The following is a 24,577-nucleotide window of genomic DNA, read 5'->3' as shown; positions in this document are numbered from 1 at the left end:
AGTAAGGAATTCAATTATGTGAGAATGCTGAGGCAGTGGTGGATCAGGGTTGGAAGCCAGTGATTTGTTCTGTCATATTATCTACAATTGCAAAGCATAGACCCCAGTCCTTGATCATAGGAGAGGGGCTTGTGCTCTCCTACTGTGGCAGAGCAGTGCTGCTGGACAAAGTTCTATCACATTATAGAGCTGTGACTTCAATCCTCAGCCCACGGTCCAGGTCATGTGATGATGCTTCTTCAGCCAGGGACTAGCTCTCATCATGATATCTCATATATATATATATATACGATATGATATCTTATATATATAATATATGATATATGATACATATATGATATATGATATATGATACATGATATCTTATATATATAATATATGCCTTATATTCCTACGTGCTTCTCCATTGCCTTTACAGGAGGAACTACAAATCCACTAGTCCTCCTATATCAGAAGTTTCTCAATATAAACATCATTCCATGCCTGATGTGTGTGGTCTTGGGTTACTTGTCCTCATTTGTCTGACAGGTTGGTGCAGAAAGCCAAACCCATCACAGCCTTCAAAGGGATCCTAGGGACTAAAGATCAAAAACATATCAAAGGGAGGTTAAGAAAGTACTCTTCTGGGAGTAGTAGAGTTCATCAATGATAATGATTCGAATTGCAGGTCACTAATTTGTCACTTATCTCCTGTGTTGACTGTATCCTGAACCAGAAACCAAGGATAACATTATTTTGTTGTTATTAATGGTCTTGAAGGGAGTTTCCCAGAAATAAGCAGGTTCCATGAAGAGGAGTAGGCAATAAAGTTACAATTTGCTGAGTTATATGGGAGGAATGATGCTCTTATTCTTTAATCTCTCATCTTTCACCTTCCTCTGAAACTAAGTACAGTAGTCCAAGACAGGATTGTGTTGCTAGGGTGCTACGTGTTCTATGTAAAAGGAAATAAAGATAGAAATGGCCTAAAATGCATGGCCTGGTTGACTATCCCTCCTCCCAGAAAGACAGGTAATACCCAAGGGTACCAAGTAACCTGACAGAATCACTCAATAGACCCTTCTAAGGAATCTCCCTCTTGCAAGGCTGTATAATGGCTTGTAGATAAAGAAGCCAAATATGATGAGACTGATGGTGTTCCCAGCCTTAATTTATGTGAAATAAATAGGTTAAATTAAAAATAAAATAAAATAGATTAATAAAATGAAGTACTGAGAGGTAGGAATGGGGGCTTCCTTCAACTTTCAAAAGAGTGGCTGGAATTGAACCAACTGCTTAAAACCTAAGATACAGGGTATATAAGGAGAGGGCTCAGAACTTCCCAGAAATGAAGACAAAAGGGATTCCAAAACTATAGTCTCTATTCTACATTTGGTAGTATATATAATTCCATGCCACTCACTTCTTCCCAGCTTACTCTTCTCCCTCCCCGTGTCCTCAAGTCCATTCTCTACAACTGCGTCTTTATTCCTGTCCTGCCCCTAGGTTCTTCATAACTTTTTTTTTTTTTTTTTTACATAGATAGCTAGTGGGAAGCAGTCACATAGCACAGGGAGATCAGCTCACCTTGACCACCTAGAGGGGTGGGATAGGGAGGGTGTGAGGGAGACGCAAGAGGGAAGAGATATGGGGATATATGTATAGGTAAACCTGATTCACTTTGTTGTAAAGCAGAAACTAACACACCATTGTAAAGCAATTATACTCCAATAAAGATGTTAAAAAAAACCCAACAAAACTGTAGCCTCTCCCTACAAGATTAAGCTCATTAAGTGACTGGTCCAAAAGGGTAGTCAGGGGCCTCTGATTTGCAGAAGCGTTGCCTATCCAACTGTGGATACACCCCAATACAGTTCCAGAATTTGAGATATTGTTCTATTTACCATTGGAATATCGAGATATCATCCAAACTAACAACAAAACACTCTTCACTGACCTGGAAACACGGTAGTCTGGTTCTGGTATGGAATCTATCATCATGTCCCATTTTGGCCACAGAATATAGCACACAGGAGAAACTTACTCGAAAACCCTAGGAGTCTGCATTATGGTCTCTTTGGGATGAAGCAGAGGCTCCATGCATTGTCCCTTTCTATCCTTTAAGTGCAATTGGATCTATTGGGTTAAAGCAGGTTGCCCTGAAACCTCGACCTATTGCAGATCCTTCTTTTGTTCTGGGCTCCTTGCAAAATCTGAAGTTTACTCAGTAAACGGGTTGAAAAAGCATCTTCAGATATGAAATATGTTAACTTTAATATTCAGAGAAGCCCACCAACTGTTGTGATTCTCCCTTTGTGTGGAGCAGTACATAATGGTAGGAGAGAGGGCTACATGCTATGCATGTCATGGCCACTATGGGTCAATATAAATAACATAAATGTAAGTTGCAATGTTTTGGGTTATATTTGTCTAGAGGAACATTTTTGGCAAGAAAAAGATGAACAACTGTTAATCAAAGACTTATTATCTCCTTCCCAATTAATGACAGCCAATATAATTCATAATCAAATTATTAAATTGAAATGCTGTTCAGTGGCATTTGCTATATAAATAAATTTGAATCTTACACTAATTTGATTATAAATATTAATAATAACCAAATAATAATTTTTCTGGATCCAGTTATAGAGTTTTTTAAACCATCTACCCTTGCTTCGTCTTTCATTCCTCCCCAGTTGTTGAGCCCTGAGGTTGGTTGTCTATGTTTTAATGTTTATATACATGTACACATTAGCCTCTTCTGCCCAATAAACGCTTGGGTCCTTGGAGTCTTAAAACATATATATTTTTTCTTTCTAGTGCAAAGCTTTGTTCATAATGGATGGCTTTCTTCTCTTTCTTGAGAGAAATAATAACAGGAACACCAACACTGGTGGTGGGGTGTCCACTAGAAAGTTTCACGCTCTGTAAGAACTGCTTTACTTCAAACAAACAAGTACCACAATCACAGTGATTTACTTACCTTGCCTGTACGTGGGATTACACCCTGTGGGAATGAGTGTACATTAAAAATCCTAAATAATGGCAGTGAATTTGGCTAGAAATTATGCATGTGGGTTGTATAATGTTTTGGCTTGCCTCAAATTCATCAAATAGGTTTGGATACTTTTTCATAATAATTTACTTAGAAAAATACATTCAAATTTTCATATCCTTGGATAATGCAATTCCTGTCAAGAGAAGGATTACTAATTCCCATAATGATTCATTCTATACTCAACTCCAGAGAATGCAGGAGTCTAGAAGAAGGTATCATTTTGCAATAAATGTCACAAACATGTTTTATCTAAATAGCTCAAACACAGCACTGACAAAATTTAGTTCGACATAATTTATACCCTTCAGTGGCCAAAGTAATCTATGGGTTTCTTCAAGTTGCTTTTGTCTATAAAATAAATTCAATTTGCTTTACCACATGAAGCACAAATTTAAAGCAATATTTCATAAATCTCTGTCACTGAAGATTAAAGCAATCTTTAATTTACAAATACTGCTACCAGCCTATAAGCTTTATGTTGCTAGGGCTTGAGAATTGAGTTAGACAACATAAAGCTGATTTTCAACCTCACCTGCTAATAAAGGCAAGATTTCTAATAAAATAAGAAGAGATAAACCATTATTAAATGTCCCTAAAGATCTCATATGTGCACTAATATGGCTCTAAATTCTTATTTGTCTGAACAGGATGGTTTTAATAGAGCACAAAGGATGAGGCATTTAAAATGTGTCCACAGTTATCTGTCATAGTAACTCCACTTGGTAAATTTCATGCAATGTTTGCATCTGCTGCATAAGGCCAAGAAGCTGCATAAGGTCCTTCGCCCTTGTTGGAAAACACATATTACCAGTAGATTCTTTCATTTAAGATGACTGTCTCAACACTATGTACCAGTCACAAGCTCAATGTGAAATGTAATGCAATTAAACGCTATGCAAATGTATATATTAAATTTCTAACAGGCTAGTGCCTAGCTATGGCAAAAACTTCTATTTCAAAAACAAATACAAGTATGTGACATCTATGAAACTCTGACTTCTCTTTAAATAATTAGAACACGCTTGACTACCCACTAAGTACAAGGCACTGTACTAAGCAATTTACATGTCTTATCAGGTTCAATTTTCACAACTCTATAAAGTAGTTCTGTTATTGGCCCTTTTTCAGAAGAGAAAACTGAGGCACAGAGAAGTTAAACCATTCCAAGGCCTCACAACTACTAAAGGTTAAAGTGTATTTTTCTTAATTAACAGACCAGTTTTTAGAGCAGTTTAAGGTTTACAGAAAATTGAGCAGAAAGTATAGAGAATTCCCATATACTCTCTTTTCCCCCTCCCCAACCTCCTGCACACAGTTTCCCCTATTATTAATACTTTGCTATTATGGTACATTTGTAACATGATGATACACTGTCATTAATAAAATCATAGCTTACATTAGGGTTCACTTTGTGTTATAGCGTTTCATGGGTTTTGACAAATGCATATTCACCATAATAGTATCAGACAATAGTTTCACTTCCCTAAAAATTACCTGTGCTCTACTTTTCATCCTTCCTTCCCTCTTGCCGAATCCCTAGCAATCACTGATCATTTACTGTCTCTATAGTTGTGCCTTTTGCAGAGTGTCATATCATTGGAATCATACAGAATGCGGTCTTTTCAGACTGGTTTCTTTCACTTAGCAACTATGCATTTAAAGTTTTTTCATGTCTCTTCATGGCTTGATAGCTAATTTTTTATCCCTTTGCTTAGATACATCAAAGTTTATTTATTCATTCAACTAATGAAGGACATCTTGGATGCTCCCAAATTTTGGAGATTATGGGTAAAGTTGCTATAAACATTCATATACAGTTTTTTTGCGTGGACCTAAGTTTTCAATTCATTTGAGTAATTACCCAGCAGCTCTGTGTTAGTTTCCTGGGCGGCTGAAACAAAGTACCACAAACTGGGTGCCTAAAAACAACAGAAATTTATTGTCTCACAGTTCTGGAGGTTAGAAGTCTGAAATTAAGATGTCAGCAGTATGGGTTCCTTCTGAGAGCTGCAAGGAGGAATCTGTTTCATGCTACTCTCTAGTTTCTGGTGATGTGCTGGCAATCGTTGGTGTTCCTGGGCTTGTAGATGCTTTACTCCAATCTCTGCCTTCTTCATGTGGTGTTTTCCTCTGTGTCATCACTTTGTCTTTGCTGTGATATCTGTCCCTGTGTTCAAATTTCCCTGTTTTATAAGGACACCAATCATGTTGGATTAGGGCCCAATTTAATGACCTAATTTTAAATTAATAAACTTACTAAAGACTCTGTTTCCAAACAAGATCACAATGTGAAGGACTGAGAGTTAGGATTTCAACGTATCTTTCTTGGGCAATGCAAATCAATCCACAATAAGGGCAATTGCTGGATCATAACGTAAGACTATGTTTAGTTTAAAATAAAATGCCAAACTGTCTTTCAAAATGTCTGTACCATTTTGCATTGCCACCAGCAATGAGTGAGAGTTCCTATTGCTCCACATCCTCACAAGCATTTGGTGTTGTCAGTATCTTGGATTTTACTCATTCTAATTGGTGTACAGCAGTATCTTGCTGTTTAAATTTGCAATTCCCTGATGAGATATTATGTTGAACATCTTTTTATATGCTTATTTGCCATCTATATATCTTCTTCGCAGAGTTGTCTATTCACATTGTTTGCCCATTTTTTAATTGGGTTGTTTATTTTCTTATTATTGAGCTTTTAAGTGTTCCTTGTATATTTTAGAGACAATACTTTATTAGATATGTGTTTTGCAAAGATTTTCTCCAAGTCTATGGCTTGTATTTTAATTGTTTTAACAGGGACTTTCAAAGAGCAGAAGCTTTTAACTTTAATGAAGTCCAACTTATTTTTTTCTTTCTTAGATCATGATTTTGGTTTATATATAAAAGTCATCACTAAACCCAAGGTCACCTAGAAGTTATCTTCTAGAAGTTTTATAGTTTTGTGTTTTACATTTAGGTCTCTGATCCACTTTTAGTAAACTTTAGTTAAAAGTGTAGGATTTTTTTTTTTTTTTTTTTTTTTTGCGGTACGCGGGCCTCTCACTGCCGTGGCCTCTCCCGCTGCGGAGCACAAGCTCCGGACGCGCAGGCTCAGCGGCCATGGCTCACGGGCACAGCCGCTCCGCGGCATGTGGGATCCTCCCGGACCGGGGCACGAACCCGCGTCCCCTGCATCGACAGGCGGACCCCCAACCACTGCGCCACCAGGGAAGCCCAGGATTATTTTTATTTACTTATTTTTGCATGTGGATGTCCAGTAGTTCCAGCACCATTTCTTGGAAAGATTATCCTATCTCCACTGAGTTTTTGTCATGATTGGGTGTTAGATTTTTTTTCATTGCCTTAGTTTCTTTGTCAAATATAAGTTTACCAATTTTTGTAGGTCTATTTCTGGGCTCTCTATTCTGTTTCACTGATCTATTTGTCTATTGTTTCACCATTACCACACAATGTTGTTTACTGTAGTTCTATAGTAAGTATGATAAGTAAGTCAGAGACTGTCAGTCTTTCAACTCTATTCTCCAATACTGTTTTGGCTATTTTGGATCTTTTGCACTTCATTATAAACTTTCAAATCAGTCTGTCATTATTCACAAAATATTTTCCTGGGATTTTAACTGGCATTGCATTGGATCTATAGATAAAGTTATGAAGAATAGACATCTTAACAATATTGAATCTTCCCATGCATGAACATGGAATATCTCTCCATTTATTTATATCTCCTTTGATTTCTTTCATCAGAGTTTTCTAGTTTTTCTCATATAGATGTAGTATGAATTTTGTTAGACTTATACCTAAGTATTTCATTTTCTGAAATACAAATGGTGCTGTGTTTTTATTTTCATATTAACAGTATTGTCTTTTTAATTTCAGATACAGTTGTTCACTGCTGGTATACAGGAAATGATTTTTTAATGTTAACCTTGTATCCTGCAACTTTGTTATAATTTCTTATTAGTGCAAGGAGTTGTTTTCTTGGTTCTTTGGGATTTTTTATGTAAAAATGTCATCTATAAACAAAGACAACGTTATGGCTTCCTTCCCATTCTGTATAATTTTTAGTTCCTTTTCTTGTCTTATTGCATTAGCTAGGACTTCCACTACAATGCTGAATAGGAGTAGTGAGAAGGGACATCGTTGCCTTGTTCCTGATCTTAGGGAGAAGGTTTTGTTTCTCATCATTTAAATATGATGTTAGGTGTAGGGTTTTTGTGGATGTTATCAAGTTGAAGAAGTTTTCCTATCTTCCTCATTTGCTGAGAATTTTTTGTCATGAATGGGTGTTAGACTCCTTTTAAATACTTTTTATAGATCTACTGATGTAATTATGTTTTTTCTCTATTAGCCTATTAATATGATGAGTTATATTAATGGATTTTGGAATTTTGAAGCAGCCTTGCATACCTAGGATAAATCCACTCGGTTGTGATGTATAATTGTTTATACATTGTTGGATTTGATTTGCTAATACTTTGTTGGGGATGTTTGCATGTAAGTTCACAGGAGATATTGGTCTGTAGTTTTCCTCTCTTATAATGTCTTTGTCTGTTTTTGGTACAGGAGTGCATTTTGTTTGTTTTTGGTTTTTTTTGCGGTACGTGGGCCTCTCACGGTTGCGGCCTCTCCCATCGGGGAGCACAGGCTCCGGACACGCAGGCTCAGCAGCCACGGCTCACGGGCCCAGCCACTTCGCGGCATGTAGGATCCTCCCGGACCGGGGCACGAACCCGCGTCCCCGGCATCAGCAGGCAGACTCTCAACAACTGCGCCACCAGGGAAGCCCCAGGAGTGCATTTTGAAACCACAGTCTGATTCCAGAACTCAGGCTCTTAACTCAGGCTCTTAATATTCTACTATCTGAATGGGTTGAGTTTCAACTGTGAACCAAGCATTGTTAGATGTTTTCAAACATATTATCTCATTTTTCTGAATCATATAAGCAGAGAAAAGATAATCCTGGCAGAAATAAGCAAATCTGTCTCATTTCTAAAATGAGTAAAATAATAGTGCCCCCTACAAGCTTTTTGTAAGGAATAAACTACACAGTGAATGATAAACACTTAATACAGTACTTAACACTTCACAAACAATGTGTTGATGAGGTGATAATCATATGGTAATTTAATGCTTTTTCTGTTCTGACCAATAACTATACTACTATTAGACATTTCTGTCTATATGATCCATTGGTTCTTCAAAATCAGCCTCACCAAACTAAAATCTCTATTTCCATTCTTAAACCCTATTCTCTTCCATGTTTCCTGTCTCCTTTAACAGTTACAAAGATGACTTGGACAGCAAGCTATAAAATGTGGAGCCATTTTTTAATTTCTTCCTTACCCCAAACCAACTGATCAAATTCTGCTCAAGTTTATTCCTAAATACTGGAGAATCCTACTAACCCCCTCTATTGTGGTACTATTTGTTTAACTTTATGTTCTCAATACTGTTTCCCCTAACTATAGAAAGAGCTTCCTAGGGCATCTCCCTACTTTAATTATTTTATCCAATCCATTTTATACCCTGCTGCCAGAATCATATTTCTGACTAAGCTTAAGACTATGCTTAAATTCACCTCATTGCCTATTTTATTACAGCATTCAATAACTTTAGCAAGCTACACAGATTAACCATAAATCTAGACACATATGTTACCTTCCTACATTCACAACTTCTACTCAAGCCAAACTATACTCCCCTCCTTTCTCTGAGTACTTATTCCAAGTGTGTGTGTGTGTCTGTGCGCGTGTGTGTGCGTATGCATGTGTGTGTGTGTGTGTGTGAGAGAGAGAGCCAAGGCATAAAACAAATAGCATATATAAAACAAATAGCTGTATAAAACAAATAGCATGGCTACATATATGCATCTCTCTCTCTCACTTCCAAAATATCTCATTCATCCATCAATCCATAAAAGCCCAAAAGAGATTCCTCTTCTCTTCTGAAGGTTTTATAGACATTACTCTAATATAGCTCTTTGCTCCAGGTTTCCACATCTTTTTCTTGAACTTATATAGCATTTCATATACCGTTTTACAGATTTATGTGCCTGCCTTCCTGCTACATGTGAGTTCCTTGAGATCAGGAATTTACATAATTGATTTTTGTACCCACAGTGCTGGGCACACAGTTAATATTCAACAAATCTTGTTAAATTGCAGGCATAAATATTTTAAATAATACTCCTAAATTTTACTTTCCTGTTTTTAAAGCAAGTGAAAATGTAAAACCCAAAGTTACTGTTACAAATGGTGATGACTAAAGGAGAAATATAAAATCAAATATTTTAAAAGTAATAATAAAAAAATAGATGATCACATTTTCATGAAGCAAAAAATTTACATGAACTTCAATCATCTCTGTAAATATCAATAAGATTGTTTAAAGGAACCTAAATACCCTATAAGAGATCTTACTGTACCACTTTTTTAAACATTTAGAGGAATTTTTTAGACAATTACAATGAGATTGCATCAGAGCATAGAAACATTTCATCAATACATATTTTCAGTAATTTATTGATATAAAATTACCATGTATGAAAAGACTGATGCTTCCAGAGCAATCATATTATAATATTGTAACACATTTTCTCAAGTTCCATCATCTAGGATCACTGAAATAAAGGATATGACGCTGCTCAGCAGAGCATAGCAGAGAAACTCTACAGACTAAATCATGTTCCTTAGTAGAGGCAAAAGTTCTCGCTGAAGTTTCAACCTGAGGTATAAATACCTATCTTAGGATGGAGCAAAACTTTTTATTCATGAATCTACTTCTGACCTCCTGTCCTGTGTCTATCAGAAGAAAGGAATGAGATGCTCTAGAGTGGCAGAAATCAACTGTGTTCAGCCTGCAGTGAATTATTGTACAATCCATGAACTAAGAATGGTTTTTATATTTTTAAAAGTTATAAAAAATATGAGACATAGACCATGCACGGCCACTAAACCTAGAATATTTTCTCTATGGCCCTATGGAAAAAGTTTGCCAACCCTCCCTTTAGAACAGCTCTGTCTAGTAGAAATGTCTATGATGATGGAAATGTTCTGTATCTCTCTTCTCCCAATACGGTAGTCACAAAACTCATGCAGCTAGTGAGTATTTGAAATGTGGCTAGCACAACTGAGGAAACGGATTTTAACTGCATTTAAATTAATTCAAATTTAGATAGCCATATTTGTCTGGTAGCAACCACACAGGACAGCCTAGCACAATTTCTCCTGTTCCAACAGTCCAAACCTTTAAATGCCATGAACAATGGTTGGAATAGAAGCCAAGCTGCCATTACCTAATCAGTACTTAGTTATTCGGGTAATGTAACTCCAAGAACATTTTCCTCCTCTTCCATTTTGTATCCTCTATTATTCTCTCTCACTCATTTCCTTTTAATACATCTTCAGCCACCTTGCTATCCTACTCTCTTGTCTTGAAATTGAAACTGTAATTAAAAATCTTCCAACAAACAAAGGCTCAGGACCAGATGGCTTCACAGGCGAATTCTATCAAACATTTAGAGAAGAGTAAACACCTATCCTTTTCAAACTCTTCCAAAAAATTGAAGAGGGAGGAACACTCCCAAACTCATTCTACGAGGCCTCCATCACCCTGATATGAAAACCAGACAAACATATCACAAAAAAAGAAAATTACAGACTAATATCACTGATGAACATACACGCAAAAATCCTCAACAAAATACTAGCAAACAGAATCCAACAACACATTAAAGAGATCATACAGCATGATCAAGTGGGATTTACCCCAGGGATGCAAGGATTCTTCAATATATGGAAATAAATCAATGTGATACACCATATTAACAAATTGAAGAATAAAAACCATATGATCATCTCAATAGATGCAGAAAAAGCTTTTGACAAAATTCAACACGCATTTATGATAAAAACTCTCCAGAAAGTGGGCATAGAGGGAACCTACCTCAACATAATAAAGGCCATATATGACAAACCCACAGCAAACATCATTCTCAATGGTGAAAAACTGAAAGCATTTCCTCTAAGATCAGGAACAAGGAAGTCCACTCTCGCCACTATGATTCAACATAGCTTTGGAAGTCCTAGCCACGACAATCAGAGAAGAAAAAGAAATAAAAGGAATACAGAGTGGAAAAGAAGTAAAACTTAAATTCCATATATATGTGTATATATGTGTATTCCAAAATACTTAGGAATAAACATACCTAAGGATCAAAAGACCTGTACTCAGAAAACTATAAAACACTGATGAAAGAAATCAAAGATGACACAAACAGATGGAGAGATACACCATGCTCCTGGATTGGAAGAATCAATATTGTGAAAATGACTATACTGCCCAAAGCAATCTACATGTTCAATGCAATCCCTATCAAATTACCAATGGCATTTTTCATAGAATTAGAAAAAAAACTTTAAAATTTGTATGGAAACACACAAGACCCCAAATAGCCAAAGCAATCTTGAGAAAGAAAAACAGAGCTAGAGGAATCAGGCTCCCTGACTTCAGACTATACTACAAGCTACAGTAATTAAGATAGTATGGTACCAGCACAAAAAAAGAAATATAGATCAATGGTACTGGGTAGAAAGCCCAGATATAAACCCGCGCACCATACCTAATCTATGACAAAGGAGGCAAGAATATACAATGGAGAAAAGACAGCCTCTTCAATAAATGATGATGGGAAAACTGGACAACTGCATGTAAAAGAACGAAATTAGAACACTCCCTAATACCACACACAAAAATAAACTCAAAATGGATTAAAGACCCAAATGTAAGGCCAGACACTCTAAAACTCTTAGGCAGAACACTCTATGACATAAATCACAGCAAGATCCTTTTTGACCCACCTCCTAGAGAAATGGAAATAAAAACAAAAATAAACAAATGGGGCCTAATGAAACTTAAAAGCTTCGCACAGCAAAGGAAACCATAAACAAGATGAAAGGACAACACTCAGAATGGGAGAAAATATTTTCAAAGGAAGCAACTGACAAAGGATTAATCTCCAAAATATACAAGTAGCTCATGCAGCTCAATAGCAAGAAAACAAACAACCCAATCCAAAAATGGGCAGAAGACCTAAATAGACATTTCTCCAAAGAACATATACAGACTGCCAACAAACACATGAAAGGATGCTCAACATCACTAATCATTAGAGAAATGCAAATCAAAACTACAATGAGGTATCAACTCACACAGGTCAGAATGGCCGTCATCAAAATATCTACAAACAATAAATTCTGGAGAGGCTGCAGAGAAAAGGGAACCCTGTTGTACTGTTGCTGGGAATGTAAATTAATACAGCCACTGTGGAGAACAGTATGGAGGTTCCCCAAAAAACTAAAAATAGAACTACCATATGACCCAGCAATCCCACTACTGGGCATATACTCTTGAGAAAACCATAATTCAAAAAGACACATGTACCCCAATGTTTATTGCAGCAGTATTTACAGTAGCCAGAAACGGAAACAACCGGGATGTCCATCAACAGATGAATGGATAAAGAAAATGTGGTACATATGTATAATGGGATATGACTCTGCCATAAAAATAAATGAAATTGGGTCAGTTGTAGAGATGTGGATGGACCTAGAGTGTGTCATACAGAGTGAAGTAAGTCAGAAAAAGAAAAACAAATAACATATATTAATACATATATGTGGAATCTAGAAAAATGGTGCAGATGAACATATTTTCAGAGCAGGAATAGAAACACAGATGTAGAGAACATACATGTGGACATGGGGGAAGGGGAAGGTGGGATGAATTGGGAGATTAGGTCTGACATAAACACACTACCATGTGTGAAACAGATAGCTAGCGGGAACCTGCCATATAGCACAGGGAGCTCAGCTCGGCACTCTCTGATGACCTAGATGGGTTGGATGGTTGCGGGGGAGGGAGGGGATATATGTATACATATAGCTGATTCATTTCACCGTACAGCACAAACTAACACAACATTGTAAAGCAATTATACTACCATAAAAAATTTTTTAAAGAGCTTGCCACAAATTTTCTGACAAATTAGGAATGAACGGTATATACTTTAACAATAAAAATCACTTACAAGTTATAAAGTATGGTGACTCATATAAAATATTTACTAGAGTACCATGGACATTTTTCCACCACTTCATAGATGATACAAATACTGTGTTTAGAACTAGTTAGTGTGTTAGTACTTGCTTGCCCTTGACAATCACCTCTCTTCTGAGGCAGTTTTATTCTATCACAGTGACACTTCCAAAATCAAACACATTCTCCTCAGCCTAACAGGTAAAAAATATATATATATATATTGCAAAAAGAATTGGACTACAGTACCACATTTAAAACATTTTCCAAAACTGCATTCTTTTTTTTTTTTTTTTTTTTGCGGTACGCGGGCCTCTCACTGTTGTGGCCTCTCCCGTTGCAGAGCACAGGCTCCGGACGCGCAGGCTTAGCAGCCATGGCTCACTGGCCCAGCCGCTCTGCGCCATGTGGGATCTTCCCGGACCGGGGCACAATCCCGTGTCCCCTGCATCGGCAGGCGGACTCTCAACCACTGCACCACCAGGGAAGCCCCTATGCCTACAATTTTAGTTTTGACTTTGATTTTCATTTGCAAAGTTTTCTAAGGAAGTTATTTTCTTTCCTCATACAATGTGGTCATAAGGATTTAACAAGAAGATTAAAATATTTTGAAATATAGGTACTATGAAATCACTGACATTATTGTTATTTTGTAAGTTATAGTAGTAGTAGCACTGATAGACTTGTTTCTCGTGAGGATTTTCATAAGAATAAAAAAATAGATTGATCAAGATGTATGGTTGAGAGTATTAAAAAATCAAAGCCAGTGTATCTTAAACCACAATGTATACAGAATCCTCTGGAACCTTCTTTAAATGAAGATTCTTTGTACCCACTCTCATTGATTCTCATTCACTACTTGTATTCTGCACTTTATTCCCAGAGGATACATCATGGAGCACACTCTGAGAATCATAGCTTTGGCCCCCAAATAAGGAAACTAACTCTAACATAAACTATGAAAATGTTAATGATGAAATAATATTTTGTAAACATTAGAAATCAAGGAATAATTTGAGAAGCATACAAAACTAAAGTTTTGCTGATAAAAATAAATGTATACGTATGGATGTACAAGAAATATAAGGCTGTCTACCCATTTACAAGTAATAAGAATAAATAAAGAAATCAAATGTTTTTTTTTATCTTAATAAAAATTATCTTAATATTTGATGAGGATTTGAAAAAGCAAGTACACAGAAATTAGGAGGAACATCCAAAAGACAGGAATGACAACATTATTCATCCTAATGTTGGCTCACTTATTTGGACAATATCTCTTCAATAATAAGACAGATTTGTTCAAAGGCCACCCCACCAAAAAAAAAAAAAAAATACATGTGCCTCAAAAAAATCTCACTTTGGCTGAGTTATAAGTAGAGGATTAGGGTAGTAGTAGCATTTGGGAAGAATTTATATCAAAAGCTAGATATCAAAGTAGATGCTAGCTCTACTAATTGCTGTCTATGTGACCTTGGACAAGTTGCTTAACTTCTGGGAACCTCAATTTTGTCTCTTAAAAAAATTGGGTCATAATATCTGTCCCCCTCTGCTTCAAGATGTTGTTGTGTGGATCAAATGAAAAATGAATGAGAAAGTACTTTTGAAACTATAAACACTATCACGTGTTTGACACATAGCTACGATCAGAATCTTACTATATAACCTGCTTCTTCAAATTTGAAAATCAGTTAAATCCATAGAAAGGTCATGGCTTCAGGGGAAACAATGACAGGTTCTGGAGTTTCCATCTTACACATTTATATGAAAAAGTGAGAATCAAGGAAGAGTATGACATACAAATGGGCACAAAATAAACTATCACCTTCTGAATGGGTTTCATAATGATTTTGAAAATGTGTTGAATGAGTACATCATCATAACCATAATTGACTCTGAGAAGAATAAACACTGGAATATGTTAGCTACTAAATTTTGAAATCCATCCAACCATGTGCCATTATTATCAGGTTTTCATCATTCACATCAGTTCTCACAAGTAACTCCCAGTAACACTTGTGATCAAAATGGACTTAAAGTTCCTGTCAGCTTGATTAAACTTTAGACAGCTTATTCCTGACTCCAGGCCCTTGATATCCCTTTTCTTGCAGCATTTACTTTAAAAAACTTGTAACTGCAAATTCTTTCTCTGCCCCTTTGTGGTGCAAATTTTTTAAAAAGCTTGTCAGTTTTACAACCCAGGACTGTCTTTCTCCGGACCTAGAAGCCATCTCTTTGATAAGTCAATCAAGGAAGATATAGTAGTGCAATCTCCCAATTTCTGTAGGGGGATAAGAGCCTAGCTTCAGTGGATGCCTTACTCCAAGTTGTGAAACTACTTCCTATCACAAAGACACGAGAAGGTTTAGTTTTCTTTCAAATAAAACCAATTAGCCAACACAGATGGCCGGTGTTCTCCCTCTCACACCTGTGCTTAAAAATCTTCCTACCCTTTGTTTCGGTGGAACTGAGTTCAGACTTTAGTCTGGCCTTCTCTATTGCAATAAATAAAATACTGAATAGAGTCTTCCTTAATTATTTAACAATTTTTGCTTTGACACTTGTGAACCCGTTTAGGACAGGAAAAAATACTTCTAATTTGCAATCATGAAAAGGTAGATTAGAAGGAGTAGCATTTGATAAAGATATAAACAGAAACTATCCTTTTGTGAAAAGTCTGCTGTCACTCATATAAGTTAGCATGAAGTTTGGGATTACTAATTTTAACAAAGCCTAAATAGAATTGGTCTTGGGCAAGGAAAATTTTTGTGCATAACTGTAACAATGTCCACTAGAATCAGTACTGTGTCTTCCAGGTTGCCAAAACTTAACACATGGCTGATAGCTGGAGCTTTGACAAACATGAAAGAATGCTAAAGAAAATCTTGCCATCTGGTAAAAGAGAGAAGGTGGTGGGCTGCAGGATTTTTTCTATTTTTTATGAGACTTTACATATTCTCATAGACTAAAATGAGCATATCCAGATAGAAAAAAATCCTAAATTTTTATTTTAATAAATTTAAATGTTAAAGAATTCATTAGGTTACTGTACTCTACTCTTACCACTCTCCCATTATTATTTTTAACAAATTACATTTCCATGTAATACGTTAATGAAAACATGATTTGGCATATGTACTGATCTGTACAAGCAAGAGTATATATAGCTTTAACTGTTCATGTATCATGTTGCCTTCTCATTACTATAATTGTATATGGTCCTTCAATGAAAGTGCTCATGTGTTACATGCCTGATAAGTTTTAACTAAGCCTAAATATAAATTCTAAGTCATTTTAAAATTATGTTGTAAAGCATACAGACTTTTATTTTTAATGTAGTGCCATACTGTACAGTCTCATTCCTAATTCATGACCATTTTTCCACTTGAAATCATTGAACTTTTCCTCCTTTTGCTATGTTTAACAGGTGAGAAGAGTAGTATTTTACAGTTAAAGATTGTGTGACTAATATCCATAATGAAAAGATGTGACTGAATTAAAATCAATAACCCTTTTATTTGCAGTAGGTATCTCTTAAGCCTTAAATGCTGATTTAGCAGTTAATTGAGAAAATCCTTGTTAATGATCTGATGTAGCTCTGAGGAATGCTGAATGAGTGAGAGATTTTTCTCCAGTAGAAACAGTTTTCCCAACTGCATGTGCCTGATCCAGGAGAAAGATTAGTGGAAGGGGCAAGGGAATCCAGTGGTTCAATCTCTCTCAGCCACAATCAGTCATGACATAAACACAGAAAATTATGTGTTAGGAATTATTCATCTCAATGAGAATGCTGATCAATGGCACTCTTAACATAAAGGAAAAATTCAGGAAGAACACTATTCCCTAGAACTTATGTTTTAGAAGCATATGAAACATATTTTGTTATGGAACACCTGTCTATTCAACCTTTCTTGATTCATCTGTCTTTTCCTTTACTACTTCTTGCTTCTGTATCACTCAGTGGTTACTTGGCTGCTGAGATAATTGTTCCTGGAAAGGAGATTGTTAATGGTTCTGGCAGCAAGTTCTCCAGAATTAAACATCTGATCTCATCTACGTTAGCCTCCTTTTGTTAATTTAAAAATCATTGCCCTTCACAGCCTTTACAGAAGGATTTCTCATTTTAAATACGTGTTATGCAGGAAAGAAACATGGTCAATTTTATGAGACAATCTCTCTTTGTAGAGGAAGGAAGAAGGAAAGCAACATTCACTGAAGCCCAAAAGGTGCCAAGTATTGTGCTAGGTATTTCAGATACAATATTTACACATACTTTGACAATCACCATAAGAAGTACTTATTAATATTTCCAACTTAAAAGATTTAAAAACAAAAAGGCTAACAGATGTTAGGTAACTTGCTCAGAGACAAATTGCTGGTTAATAATAAAACAATATGACTTCAAATCCATGCTTTTTTTTTTCCAGCAACTGGATACATCTATAAAATAATCTGTATTTGGAATAGAAACATGAGATTTGAAAAACATTTTTTGAATTATGCTTGAATGCAAATTGTAATGTGTTCAGGTCAAAATTCTTGATATGGGTCAAATAGTATGTACCCATGTTTCCCAAACTGCAACTGTGCCCTGGGATGTCACAGCAAATTCACCAGGCACTATGGAATATGTTAAATTTTAAGAGTAACACAGTGAAACTCGATATCTGTCAGATTACTGCAAACAACTAGCTTGAGGAAGTTGTTTTAGAAGTAGATTGTGCTAAATTACTCTCAATGGCATATCTTTGCATAGCTGGATTTTCAGTGATTGCTGTGATGAAAAGTAAGTACAAGCAAAAACCAATGTGGAACAGGTAAAATGAGGGTACTGGTGGTATCTAGTTTGGTTCCAAAATCTGAGGGGTTGTGCAGTCCTCAACGGATGCATAGTAAGAATTTTATTTTTAACAACTTTATTGGAGTATAATTGCTTTATAATGGTGTGTTAGTTTCTACTTTAAAACAAAGTGAATCAGTTATACATATACATACATCCCCATATATCCTCCCTCTTGTGTCTCCCTCCCTCCCACCCTCCCTACCCCACCCCTCTAGGTGGTCACAAAGCACCGAGCTGATCTCCCTGTGCTATGCAGTTGCTTCCCACTACCTATCCACCTTACATTTGGTAGTGTATACATGTCCATGCCACTCTCACACCTCGTCCCAGCTTACCCCTCCCCCTCCCCCTGTCCTCAAGTCCATTCTCTAGTAGCTCTGCATCCTTATTCCCGTCTTGCCCCTAGGTTCTTCATGACCTTTTTTTTTTTTTGATTCCATATATATGTGTTAGCATACAGTATTTGTCTTTCTTTTTGTGACTTACTTCACTCTGTATGACAGACTCAAGGTCCATGAACCTCACTACAAATAACTCAATTATGTTTCTTTTTATGGATAAGTAATATTCCATTGTATATATGTGCCACATCTTCTTTATCCATTCATCTGTCGATGCACACTTAGGCTGCTTCCATTTCCTGGCTATTGTAACTACTGGTGCAATGAACATTGTGGTACATGACTCTTTTTGATTTATGGTTTTCTCAGGGTATATGCCCATTAGTGGGATTGCTGGGTTGTATGATAGTTCTAATTTTAGTTTCTTAAGGAACCTCCATACTGTTCTCCATAGTGCCTGTATCAATTTACATTCCCACCAACAGTGCAAGAGGGTTCCCTATTCTCCACACCCTCTCCAGCATTTGTTGTTTCTAAATTTTTTGATGATGGCCATTCTGACTGGTGTGAGATGATATTGCATTGCAGTTTTGATTTGCACTTCTCTAATGATTAATGAGAATGTGATTAAACACATTCTTTCATGTGTTTATTGGCAATCTGTATATCTTCTTTGGAGAAATGTCTATTTAGGTATTAGCCCATTTTGGGACTGGGTTGTTTTTTTTGATATTGAGCTGCATGAGCTGCTTGTAAATTTTGGAGATTAATCCTTTGTCAGTTGCCTCATTTGCAAATACTTTCTCACATTCTGAGGCTTGTCTTTTCGTTGTGTTTATAGTTTCCTTTGCTGTGCAAAAGCTTTGAAGTTTCATTAGGTCCCATTTGTTTAGTTTTGGTTTTATTTCCATTTATCTAGGAGGTGAGTCAAAAAGCATCTTGCTGTGATTTATGTCATACAGTGTTCTACTTATATTTTCCTCTAAGAGTTTTGGAGTGTCTGGCCTTACATATAGGACTTTAATCCATTTTCAGTTTATTTTTGTGTATGGTGTTAGGGAGTGTTCTAATTTCATTCTTTTACATGTAGCTGTCCAGTTTTCCCAGAACCACTTATTGAAGAGGCTGTCTTTTCTCCACTGTATATTCTTGCCTTCTTTATTAAAGAAAAGGTGACCATATGTGCGTGGGTTTATCTCTGGGCTATCCTGTTCCATTGATCTATATTTCTGTTTTTGTGCCAGTACTATACTGTATTGATTACTCTATCTTTGTGGAATAGTCTGAAGTCAGGGAGCATGATTCCTCCAGCTCCTGTTTTCTTTCTCAAGATTGATTTGGCTATTCGGGGTCTTTTGTGCTCCCAAAAAAATTGTGAAATTTTTTGTTCTAGTTTTGTGAAAAATGCTATTGGTAGTTTGATAGGGATTGCACTGAATCTGTAGATTGCTTTGGGTAGTAGAGTCATTTTCACAATGTTGATTCTTCCAATCCAGGAAAATGGTATATGTCTCCAGCTGACTGTATCATTTTAATTGCTTTCATCAGTGTCTTATAGTTTTCTGCATACAGGTCTTTTGTCTCCTTCGGTAGGTTTATTCCTAGGTATTTTATTCTTTTGTTACAATGGTAAATTAGAGTGTTTTCTTAATTTCACTTTCAGATTGTTCATCATTAGTGTATAGGAATGCAAGAGATTTCTGTGCATTAATTTTGTATCCTGCAACCTTACCAAATTCATTGATTAGCTCTAGTAGTTTCCTGGTAGCATCTTTAGGATTCTCTATGTATAGTATCATGGCATCTGCAAACAGTGACAGCTTTACTACTTTTCTGATTTGGATTCCTTTTCTTTCTTTTTCTTCTCTGAATGCTGTGGCTAAAACTTCCAAAACTCTGTTGAATAATAGTGGTGAGAGTGGGCAACCTTGCCTTGTGCCTGATCTTAGTGGAAATGGTTTCAGTTTTTCACCATTGAGGACGATGTTGGTTGTGGGTTTGTCATATATGGCCTTTATTATGTTGAGGTAAGTTCCCTCTATGCCTACTTTCTGCAGGGTTTTTATCATAAATGTGTGTTCAATTTTGCTGAAAGCTTTCCCTGCATCTATTGAGATGATCATATGCTTTTTCTCCTTCAATTGGTTAAAATGGTGTATCACATTGATTGATTTGCAAATACTGAAGAATCCTTGCATTCCTGGGATAAATCCCACTTCATTGTGGTGTATGATCCTTTCAATGTGCTGTTGGATTCTGTTTGCTAGTATTTTGTTGGGGATTTTTACATCTATGTTCTTCAGTGATATTGGCCTGGAGTTTTCTTTCTTTGTGACGTCCTTGTCTGGTTTTGGTATCAGGGTGATGGTGGCCTCGTACAGTGAGTTTGGGAGTGTTCCTTCCTCTGCTATATTTTGGAAGAGCTTGAGAAGGATAAGTGTTAGCTCTTCTCTAAATGTTTGATAGAATTCACCTGTGAAGCTATCTGGTCCTGGGCGTTTGTTTGTTGGAAGATTTTTAATCACAGTTTCAATTTCAGTGCTTTTTGGTCGGTTCATATTTTCTATTTCTTTGTGGTTCAGTCTCAGAAGGTTGTGCATTTTTAAGAATTTGTCCATTTCTTCAGGTTGTCCATTTTACTGGCATATAGTTGCTTGTAGTAATCTCTCATGATCCTTTGTATTTCTGCAGTGTCAGTTGTTAATTCTTTTTCATTTCTAATTCTATTGATTTGACTCTTCTCCCTTTTTCTCTTGATGAGTCTCGCTAATGGTTTATCAATTTTGTTTATCTTCTCAAAGAACCAGCTTTTAGTTTTATAGATCTTTGCTATCATTTCCTTCATTTCTTTTTGATTTATTTCTGATGTGAGCTTTTTGATTTCTTTACTTCTGCTAACTTTGGTGATTTTTTTGTTCTTCTTTCTCTAATTGCTTTATGTGTAAGATTAGGTTGTTTATTTGAGATGTTTCTTGTTTCTTAAGGTAGGGTTTTATTGCTATAAACTTCCCTCTTAGAACTTCTTTTGCTGCATCCCATCAGTTTTGACCATTGTGTGTTCACTCTCATTTGTTTCTAGGTATTTTTTGATTTCCTCTTTGATTTCTTCAGCGATCTCTTGGTTATTAAGTAGTGTATTGTTTAGCCTCCATGTGTTTGTATTTTTTACAGATTTTTTCCTGTACTTGATATCTAGTCTCAGAGCATTGTGGTCAGAAAAGATACTTGATATGATTTCAATTTTCTTAAATTTACCAAGGCTTGATTTGTGACTCAAGTTATGATCTATCCTGGAGAATTTTCCATGAGCACTTGAGAAGAAAGTGTATTCTGTTGTTTTTGGATGGAATGGCCTATAAATATCAATGAAGTCCATATTGTTTAATGTATCATTTAAAGCTTGTGTTTCCTTATTTATTTTCATTTTGGAAGATCTGTCCATTGGTGAAAGTGGGGTTTTAAATTCCCCTACTATGATTGTGTTACTGTCGATTTCCCCTTTTATCGCTGTTGGTATTTGCCTTATGTATTGAGGTGCTTCTATTTTGGGTACATAAATATTTACAATTGTTATATCTTCTTCTTGGATCGATCCCTTGATCATTATGTAGTGTCCTTCTTTGTCTTTGTAATAGTCTTTATTTTAAAGTCTATTTTGTCTGATATGAGAATTGCTTCTCCAGCGTTCTTTTGATTTCCATTTGCATGGAGTATCTTTTTCCATCCCCTCACTTTCAGTCTGTATGTGTCCCTAGGTCTGAAGTGGCTCTCTTGTAGACAGCATATATATGGGTCTTGTTTTTGTATCCATTCAGCCAGTCTATGTCTTTTGGTGGGACATTTAATCCATTTACATTTAAGGTAATTATCGATATGTATGTTCCTATTACCATTTTCTTGTTTTGGGTTTGTTATCATAGGTCTTTTCCTTCTCTTGTGTCTCCTGCCTAGAGAAGTTCCTTTAACTTTTGTTGTAAAGCTGGTTTGGTGGTGCTGAATTGTCTTAGCTTTTCCTTGTGTGTAAAGGTTTTAATTTATCTGTCAAATCTGAATGAGATCCTTGCTGGGTAGAGTAATCTTGGTTGCAGGTTTTTCTCCTTCATCAGTTTAAATATGTCCTGCCACTCCCTTCTGGCTTGCAGAGTTTCTGCTGAAAGATCAGCTGTTAACCTTATGGGGATTCCCTTGTATGTTATTTGTTGTTTTCCCCTTGCTGCTTTTAATATTTTTTCTTTGTATTTAATTTTTAATAGTTTGATTAATATGTGTCTTGGTGTGTTTCTCCTTGGATTTATCCTTTATGGGACTCTCTGTACTTCTTGGACTTCATTAACTATTTCCTTTCCCATATTAGGGAAATTTTCAAGTATAACCTCTTCCTATATTTTCTCAGTCCCCTTCTTTTTCTCTTCTTCTTCTGGGGCCCCTATAATTCGAATTTGGTGCATTTAATGTTTTCCCAGAGGTCTCTGAGACTGTCCTCAATTCTTTTCATTCTTTTTTCTTTATTCTGCTCTGCAGTAGCTATTTCCACTATTTTATCTTCCAGGTCACCTATCCGTTCTTCTGCCTCAGTTATTCTGCTATTGATCACTTCTAGAGAATTTTTAATTTCATTTCTTGCTTTGTTCATCATTGTTTGTTGGCTCTTTAGTTCTTCTAGGTCCCTGTTAAACGTTTCTTGTATATTCTCCATTCTATTTCTAAGATTTTGGATCATCTTTACTATCATTATTCTGAATTCTTTTTCAGGTAGACTGTCTATTTCCTCTTCAGTTATTAGGTCTGGTGGGTTTTTACCTTGCTCCTTCATCTGCTGTGTTGTTCTCTGTTTTCTCATTTTTCTTACCTTACTGTGTTTGGGGTCTCCTTTTCGCAGGCTGCAGGTTCATAGTTCCAGTTGTTTTTGGTGTCTGCCCTCAGTGGGTAAGGTTGGTTCAGTGGGTTGTGTAGGTTTCCTGGTTGAGGGGACTAGTGCCCGTGTTCTGGTGGATGAGGCTAGATCTTGTCTTTCTGGTGGGGAGATCCATGTTTGGTGGTGTGTTTTGGGGTATCTGTGACTATGATTTTAGGACCTCTCTGCTAATTGGTGAGGTTGTGTTCCTGTCTTGCTAGATGTTTGACATAGGGTGTCCAGCACTGTACCTTGCTGGTCATTTAGTGGAGCTGCATCTTGGCATTGAGATGGAAATCTCTGGGAGATTTTTGCCGTTTGATATTTCGTGGAGCTGGGAGGTCTCTGGCAGACCAATGTGCTGAACTTGGCTCTCCCCCCTCAGAGGCACAGTCCTGATGCCTGTGTGGAGCACCAAGAGCCTGTCATCCACACAGCTCAGAGTAAAAGGGAGAACAAAAGAAAGAATGAAAAAGAAAATAAAGGTATTAAAATAAAAAAAAAATTTAAGTAATAAAAGTAAAAAAGGAAGAAAGGGAGCAATGAAACCAAAAAACAAATTCACTAATGATAACAAGCTCCAGACATTTTCCTTGACTCCCTCCTGGCTAGTCGTGGTGCCCTAACCTCCCTTCAGGCTGTGTTCATGCAGCCAACCCCAGTCCTGTACCTGGGGTCTGAGCTCCGAAGCCTGAGCCTCAGCTCCCTGCCCTCGCCCGTGCTGGTAGGTGAGCAGACAAGCCTGTCAAGCTGGTGAGTGTTGGTCAGCAGCGATCCTCTGTGTGGGAATCTCTCCACTTTGCCCTCCACACTCCTGTTGCTGCGCTCTCCTCCATGGCTCCGAAGCTTCCCCCCTCCGCCACCCACAGCCTCCACCCGTAAAGGGGCTTCCTAGTGTGTGGAAACCTTTCCTCCTTCACAGCTCCTTCCCACTGCTGCAGGTCCCGTCCCTATTCTGTGTCTGTGTTTTTTCTTTTTTCTTTTGTCCTACCCAGATACATGGGGAATTTCTTGCCTTTTGGGAGGTCTGAGGTTTTCTGCCAGCATTCAGTAGGTGTTCTGTAGGAGTTGTTCCACATGTAGATGTATTTCTGATGTATCTGTGGGGAGGAAGGTCATCTCCACGTCTTACTCTTCCGCCATCTTGAAGTTCCCCCAATAGTAAGAATTTGTAAAGATTAATAAACTGGAGATAAGCTTATATATCTCCACTAGTAAGTAATTGTGCTTATCTAAATATCAAATATATTTTTTTGTAATTTATATGTGTTATTTTCTTCAAACATCTAATACATTATTAGGACATAAATGTTTATTGAATTATTTGGACTTCACTGTTTAATAAGTGGAACGGTTAAGTC

At 36.6% G+C, this 24,577-nt stretch overlaps 1 long non-coding RNA gene across 1 annotated transcript in view; it reads right to left on the bottom strand.

The window, feature by feature from the left end:
* Positions 1-401: 401 nt before the first annotated feature.
* The window catches only part of LOC113618331 (uncharacterized), a 283,065-nt gene continuing 258,889 nt past the window's right edge, over positions 402-24,577 (bottom strand). Inside the window, exon 5 of the long non-coding RNA XR_003431973.1 lies at positions 402-578. This is a non-coding gene — a long non-coding RNA (uncharacterized LOC113618331). The remainder of the gene's footprint in view (positions 579-24,577) is intronic.

Source organism: Aethalodelphis obliquidens, unplaced genomic scaffold (genome assembly GCF_003676395.1).
Source record: "Aethalodelphis obliquidens isolate GAN/ISIS:26980383/991018 unplaced genomic scaffold, ASM367639v1 scaffold5, whole genome shotgun sequence".
Lineage (NCBI taxonomy): Eukaryota > Metazoa > Chordata > Mammalia > Artiodactyla > Delphinidae > Aethalodelphis > Aethalodelphis obliquidens.
Note: the sequence above shows the minus strand (reverse complement) of the source record. Positions and strands in the feature narration are given on the sequence as shown.